The following is a 7,319-nucleotide window of genomic DNA, read 5'->3' as shown; positions in this document are numbered from 1 at the left end:
TCAGAACATTTTCTTGAAGGAATTTTTTTTTCATTTTTTTTTCTTCCATTTAATTGCATGTTTCCTCTTCTCTTTTACTGTGAACCCCGTGAGACAAACAAGATTGGTGCCCCCCCCCACCCATGGAGTTTATCAACAAAAAGTTTGAAGTGGCTTATGAAAACAGTAAGGATTTAGTAATGAGTAAAGTAACAGTTAAAATAGAATATAAAGCCCAGCCAGTAGTTTACTAAAGAATAAAAATGTGGGTAAAAAAGCCAATTTTGAATGCTACAAGTCTGACACTTAACAATGCATGCTGTCATTTAATTCTTCCAACAACTCTGCTAGTTAAATATTCTGTCCCCATTTTGTACATAAGGAAAACTGGGAATTGGAAGGGTTCAGGAATTTGCTAATAAATGTTACAGGGATTGACATCTGGAATTAGAATAATTGCATCTTGCTACTCTAAGCTAATTGAAATAATGCATTAAAGGAGATGATCCTTCTTGAAAGTTAACTAGTTCTTTTGGAGTATGTGTCCTTGGGGATCGTATTTAGAGTGAACTTTAAGAACAAGGTACATAGAAGTAAGGCTTCTTTTGCCTCAATTGGTCATAGATAAGATGCTGTATTTAGAAATTTTCCATTTATTTTAACCACCAATGTTTTAACTATTAATATAAACCAAATATTGATAGAACTCATAAGATCTTACCCTGTAAATATTCAAACCAAAGTTTTTTAAAAAGTCAGTTTCTCAAATATGGTTCTTTAGGTCTCACCACTAAAATAAGTTAAGGCCTTAGCAGTCAAATATATTAAAACTTCAAGTTTATTGGAGATTTACAAAGTTCAATCTTACTCTAAAGTTTGTTAACATTGTAGTAAGCTATATCATGTTTCACTGACTTGTATTGAAAAGATGTCATATTTGATATTAAAATTTCCAAGCACCTCTTAATATCAATATATTTGAAGTTTTAGTATTTTATTTAAATTATTTTCACAAGGTAAATAATTTTTTTAAATCACTAGAGAAAGATAATATATAGTTTTATTCTGTTGATATGTTAAGTATTTGAATTATTACCAGGTAAACTGAAGCACACAGGCAATTTTTGACAACTATAATCTATCTCCTGAAGACAGGTAAGTCAAATTTTTTGTCCAATGTAGACCAGCAAGCAGACGTATAATATATTCATTTAGAAAGTAAATTACCAGGAAAGTGTATGGTTCTCCCTTCCCCCACCCCCATCCCTGCTCTACACACTCGCGCATGCACATACACACACTGCTTTTAGTTATGTAAAGAACTCATCCTGTTCATCCCAGTGTCCAGGCGTTCTGCAGCTTTAGAACTATTGATATAAAACCGCTGATCACCCATTTCAAATTTTAAACTTGATAGTCTTGCTCAACAAAATTACTTTGAGCCTTTTTATGTTTGACATGCTAGTTTTAAAACTTTGCTCACCCCTTTAGCTAATTTATGTCATAGGAAGCATATTTATTACACAAATTGATTTTACTCATATTTGAAGATTTTTCTAAATGTATGCTTTATCCTGTTGTCCACCAAGAAACATCTGGATGCAAATTTGGTATGAAAGAAATGTCACTGACCAAACATTCCAGTTTCCAAACTAAGGGATTAGGGAATCCCCATGTGTTTTGCATGACAATCTAGTGAATACCACTAACCCACCTTTGTAACTGTAGTTGTTCAAGAGCTCATCATTACCCAGATGGTGCAACATGGCTCACAATTACTGTTTTCAGTTTTTAAATTTTAACTTTGTGATGGGAACCACCACATACCCCATACTCAGTTCCAATCATTATCAATTTCTGACCAAGCTTATTTGAGTTATGGGCCCTATATACACCCCCCTCATATTTTTCTGAAACATCCCAGATATATTATTTCAGCTAAAAATCATTTTATTAACTGACACAGTAATATTCAGATGTTCAGATTTCTCAATGTCTCTTAAGTATTAATGTATTGGTTTCTCCATGTCTTTAATTCTTGGCAAATTTTTGTGAAGAAACTTGTGTTCTTAATAGTTGGTTCTAAATACAGCAATACCAGTTACTTTCTGGTTTGTAATCCTTTATTCTTACCTGAATTTATATATTTGGGGACATTGTCTCATCCAAATTCATAATAATTGACACTTGAGCCTGCATAGCCAGAAGAGATTACAGATGATGAAGTAAGGAGGAAAGAACTTTGCTTTCTTTTCAGAAAGAAAGAACTTCTTTCTTCTCAGATAGAAGATGAAAATTACACTTGTCAAATGCCAGCAAGCAATTGAAAATGAATAAAAGGAAGGAAACAAGGTTAGTAACAATATGCCCTGTGATCAAAGTTCCTCTACCAGAAATTTTTTGTTCACCTAAAAGAAGTAGAATACCAGTTATGGTTATTTTTTTAATCTATAGTGTATAGAGGCATTAGATTTGTTGAATGGAATTTTGACTGGTTTAATCTCAGTCACATTGAACCTTGGAAATGAGAAGTTACTTCTTGTTAATTTGTCAAATCTAGTTTCTTCCTTGGCATTAGCCTTTCTTTTGCTAAGATATGGCAGTATAAATTAGTCTTGATCATCATTTGACTAGAATTAAAATTTAGGATTAACGTTAGTAGATCTAGGTTTTGGAACAAAGAGTAGGGTAAAGGAACTATAATCTAAATCATGAAACCTAAACCAATAATCAGTATTTGCAAATCAAATGAAAACCATGAAATTCTCAGAAAAACTGAACTCAATATCCAGAATTGCATATACGATTTCAAGAGACTCAAAAATCACCTGCACCCCAGTTCTATGTATGACCTGTCTGAAAATTCCATGGAGTACAGAACCAGAGATCTTTCTAACCCAAACATTGCTTTAAGTAGGTAAAATTGAGGCTTAAAGGTGAATTGATAACTATAAACTACATACTTTGTATCCTTAGATCAGATCCAAGAATGAGCCTAGAGCAAAGTGAGGGGCTCATTTCCCAGATCAGCTGCTCTTCGATGTTCTTACTCTGTCACTTGTTAAGATCCAAGCATAAATTAATGACTATCTTTTTATATCTTTTTAAAATATATACTTTCATATTCTCAGATTTTGAACTGCTTTCCATCCTGTTAAATGGAAAAGGGAAAGTGATATTTTGTGTATTCTATTTTTAATTATCCTCTACATTACCTGGCTTGATGTAGAAAACTAAAACTTGGATTGGTAAAAAGAAGAAAATGTCTAAAGTCCTGTATTTCTAAAATAAGTGTAATTCGAAGTTTGGTAAATAAAATCAGCGTATTGTGTGGGGGCTTATTTAAAGCAATTGATAATTTTGTGCACATTTGGATCATTAGAGTGTTAAGTGGGAAGCTGGGGAATATAATTCTGAAAGTGAACTGTGGAGGAAGTTGGGTGTGAGAAAGACAGTATCAAAGGTAGACGTTACAGAAAGGATAAATACGCACTTTTGAGAACTTAGATTTTAATGTGTAGGCAGTAGAAGGATTTTAAAACAAGGAATTAATGAATGATTTCTCAGGATAGACTTTAGGGTGTCAAGAAGAGGACACTCATTGAGACTCAGATGGTGAGGGCAAAAACTAGGGTGATGATAGTAGGAGGTCTGAAGATTGCTGGTATATTTAGGAAATAAAAATAGTAGGGCTTGACTGCTGACCATGTAAAAGAAGACAGGATAACTCAAGTTTCTCTAACTTAGATGACAGGTTCAATTTTAAATACACTGGGGTGGGATGTTCAGGTGATGACCAGTGTTCATGAACAAGCATGACACTTGCAGGCAAGGAGTTTGGGCTAAGGCTACTTTAGAACTCAGCATGTATCTGCAGAGTAAGCAGCACAAAGTCAAAGAAGGACTTGGAGACTACCAACATTATGAGGTACAGCTGGAGGAAACTTAATTCATGGAGGAGATGGGAGAAATGATTAGAGTAGGGGAAGAATACAGAAACTACAGAACTAAAGAATTTCTAACAGAGGACACATGAAATGCATCAGTAATATCAAAACTGAAAAATTCTTCCTTACGATTCGAGGTATGGAAAAATTCTCCCATACTCTGAGGTAAATGGTAACCTTGGGGAAAGCAGTTTCAGAGTGGATGAGAACAAAGTGAGGTGATGCTTGAGAAAGGATGAGAATTTTGTGTGGAGAGTAGCAGGGCAGGAAGGGAGCAACAAAGTCCTGAAATACTGAGTAGTGAGGCTGGAGAAAGAAACAGATATTAAAGGGCCCAAACTGCCACACACAGGATTTGGCTATACGCAGGGTTGTGGTTCAGAAAGATTGCTCATGGGCCAAACTGATTTTGGGTTTTCTTCTCTAGTTGTGCTCAGCTGCACAACAAAGAATGATCTGGCAAAGTATGAGCCAAGATTGGGAGCTTGTTAGAGGTACAGTTGAGCTAGAGAGAACATAATAGGACAGAGGTTTAGAGAACTCCATGAAGTGAAAGAGCAAGTGTAATAAAGAGTAGCAGAAGCGAAATTATGGAATAATAAAGCCAGAGAAAGGGATATGTGAGGTTTCTGAGGAAGAGTGGTTCTGGAAGCAAGGTGCAGAGTGTAACTAACTGTAGGAATTAGTAAGTTACACTGTAACATTTGGCACTGGAGAAATTAAGGAGTAATTCTTGAAAAGTACAATGTATTGCTTTTCTTTTTTCTGTCATAATAGTTTGTCTTGGAGATCACTTGGTATTTACACTGCTTCATTATTTTTAGTTTCGGTTTATTTCATGATTTGACAAGTATTTGCTGAGTGCCTATTATGATCAATGAGTTGTACTGCACCCAGTAGCAATAACCTTGTGTTCCAGTGGGTGAGACAAGAAACAAGCCACAAAGAACAGTTATACAACTATTAAAGTCTGATTGAAATGAGTCCTCGAAAGGAAAAGCCACAAGCCACAGAGTATAAACCACTGAAGTAGTTTGGAAGGCTAGGGGAAATAAGAAAGGCTCCTTTCTCCAAGTGAAACTAATCCTCAGATAAAGCATGAGATGTAATAGTTAATGGGAAAATAATTTTTAAAAATTGCTCTCTGCAATCCATTTCTTAGGGACATGATACAGCTGAAGGGGAAAAAGTAGATGGAGAAACCCAAAGTGATGACAGAGTATGTGCAAAGGCCCTGAAGGAAATAGCACACTGCCTTCAGAAGCATTACAAGTCCAATGTATGGCAGAGAACAAATGAGAGTATAATGATCATAAGCGAATGAAATAGATGGGCCAAATCATGCTTTTTCATAGGCCATTTAAAGATGTCCTTTGAGCAATGGGGGACCATTAAGGAAATTAAGACGGGTGATAGTGCCTAATTTTATTAAGGCAAATGTTTTTTTGTCAGGGATATAGTCATAAAGTAAGTTACCATCCTTAGAGCTATGTACTAAGGTTGCTTAAGCTCTGAGTATATAGGTGAAATTCATCTGGTCAGCTCTATGCGAGGGCAGTGGTCAACAAGCTTTCTGTAAAGGGCCAAAAAGTAATTTAGGCTTCCTCAGTCATGTGTCTATGTAGCAACTGTGTAGCTCTTCCACTGATATGTAAAGGTACCCATAGATAATATGTAAATAGAAGGGCAGGTTGTGTTTCAGTGAAACTTTTATTATAAGAACAGGGGCAGGCTAGATCTACTGACCTCTGCTTTGAGTTGATCAGAGGGGAAGCTGGACTCCTTCCTGGGGCTCAGTAGTTTTTGGAGGACAATGAGAATATTTTCAAGCTAGAGACTACGAGGATTATCAATCCTCTGCTGATACTCTCTGCCCTCCTTAACTTCTCATTTTTAGGTTTGTTATATGGATGCAAAGTTCATTGAGACTATAAGACTTCCACCTATGACAAGAGTACCTAACTAGCCTGCCTGCTTTCACTGTAAAGTTGAACAAAATTTATATGAGGAAACTGCTTTCAGATGTTGGACAACATGCAGCCTAAGACAGTGATCCCCAAGAGAAGAGAAGCTTATAAGGTAAGTGTCAAGAATGCCAAGCTCTATGCTGTAGGATATTATCATAACTCTAGTACCAGGAGTTAGAGTATAAGCAGACCTTAGTAGTCCCACTGAGCTAGGGAGGCAAAGAACAGAGGTTGGGGTAGTTACTGTGGCTGTAATCTATAGGGTAAAATACCAAAGAAAAGCAAGCTGGAAAATACCAAAGAAAGGATCTCCAAAAGACTGTGTGGGTTTCCTGGGAGCCCTTAGACTTATATTCAGTGCAAGAATAATCAGGTTTACCAGAAAGCAGTTACTACAAGGTTGAGCAGTGCTAGGGCTGTTTGAGGCCCAGCCAAGTTAGAATAAAGAGATCTTACTAACTACTCCAGCTATCTATCTTACTTAGACACTAAACATTTAAAGAATTAAAGGAAAGCATAATGTTAATGAGTGCATAGATAGGGTCTCAGGAGCAAAATGGGATTTATAAAGAGAATGAAAATGTACTATTGTGAGGGAATGATGATAATGGGGTGGATATGCATGTGGGGTGAGGAAGGAGATATATGGTAAATCTCTGTGCCTTTCTCAATTTTGCCATGAACCTAAATTTAAATAGGTTTAATTAAAAAGGGATCATGTGAAAAATATAGAAATTGAAATAACTGAACAAATAAATGAGTAATTAAGACTATACTCATGACATGGCAGAATAGAGAGGTTTGGATCATTTTCTCCCGCCCCTATACAACTATTAAAAATTTTTGCTCAAAGGAAGATCCAGAGGTTTACCAACAGAGTCTAATGACTTTCCCACAGAGATTGTACACTGAAGTTGGTGACTTGCTGTGGAGGAGAGGAAGGAGGTGAAAGGATCATGACCAAGATGGTAGATACCCAACCTGTGAAACAGATTGTGGGATGGTCACCTATTGTCTTACCAGGTGTTATGAATGTGGACAAATATGGAATGTATTTTTTTTAAGATTTATTTATGCATACTAGAGCTGGAGTATAGGCCAGAGATGTGGGGGGTGAGAGGATTCACCATAGACAGAGTGGGGGGCAGAACAGGCAGACTGACTGAAATACACTGCTGAGGGGAGCAGCGGGCAAGTCAGGAGAGATCTGCTTCGCCATGTGGATTGCTCCCTGGCTGGCTGGGGATCTAACTCATGCTGCAGAGGCTGCGGATTGCTTAATAGTGTGGTGCTTAGCCCCTTGTGCCACCAGGGAGGCCCCTATGGAATGTATTTTAAATAGAATTAATCTGACAGAAATAGAAGACTCAAAAAGTACAAATCACCCAATTGGAAAAAGAGAAATAGGATTTAGGGGAAAAAATGA

Source organism: Talpa occidentalis, unplaced genomic scaffold, assembly GCF_014898055.3.
Source record: "Talpa occidentalis isolate TD23 unplaced genomic scaffold, MPIMG_talOcc4v2.1 talOcc4.6, whole genome shotgun sequence".
In the NCBI taxonomy this organism is placed as follows: Eukaryota; Metazoa; Chordata; class Mammalia; order Eulipotyphla; family Talpidae; genus Talpa; species Talpa occidentalis.
The sequence above is the reverse complement of the archived record's forward strand: the minus strand, read 5'-3'. Positions refer to the sequence as shown.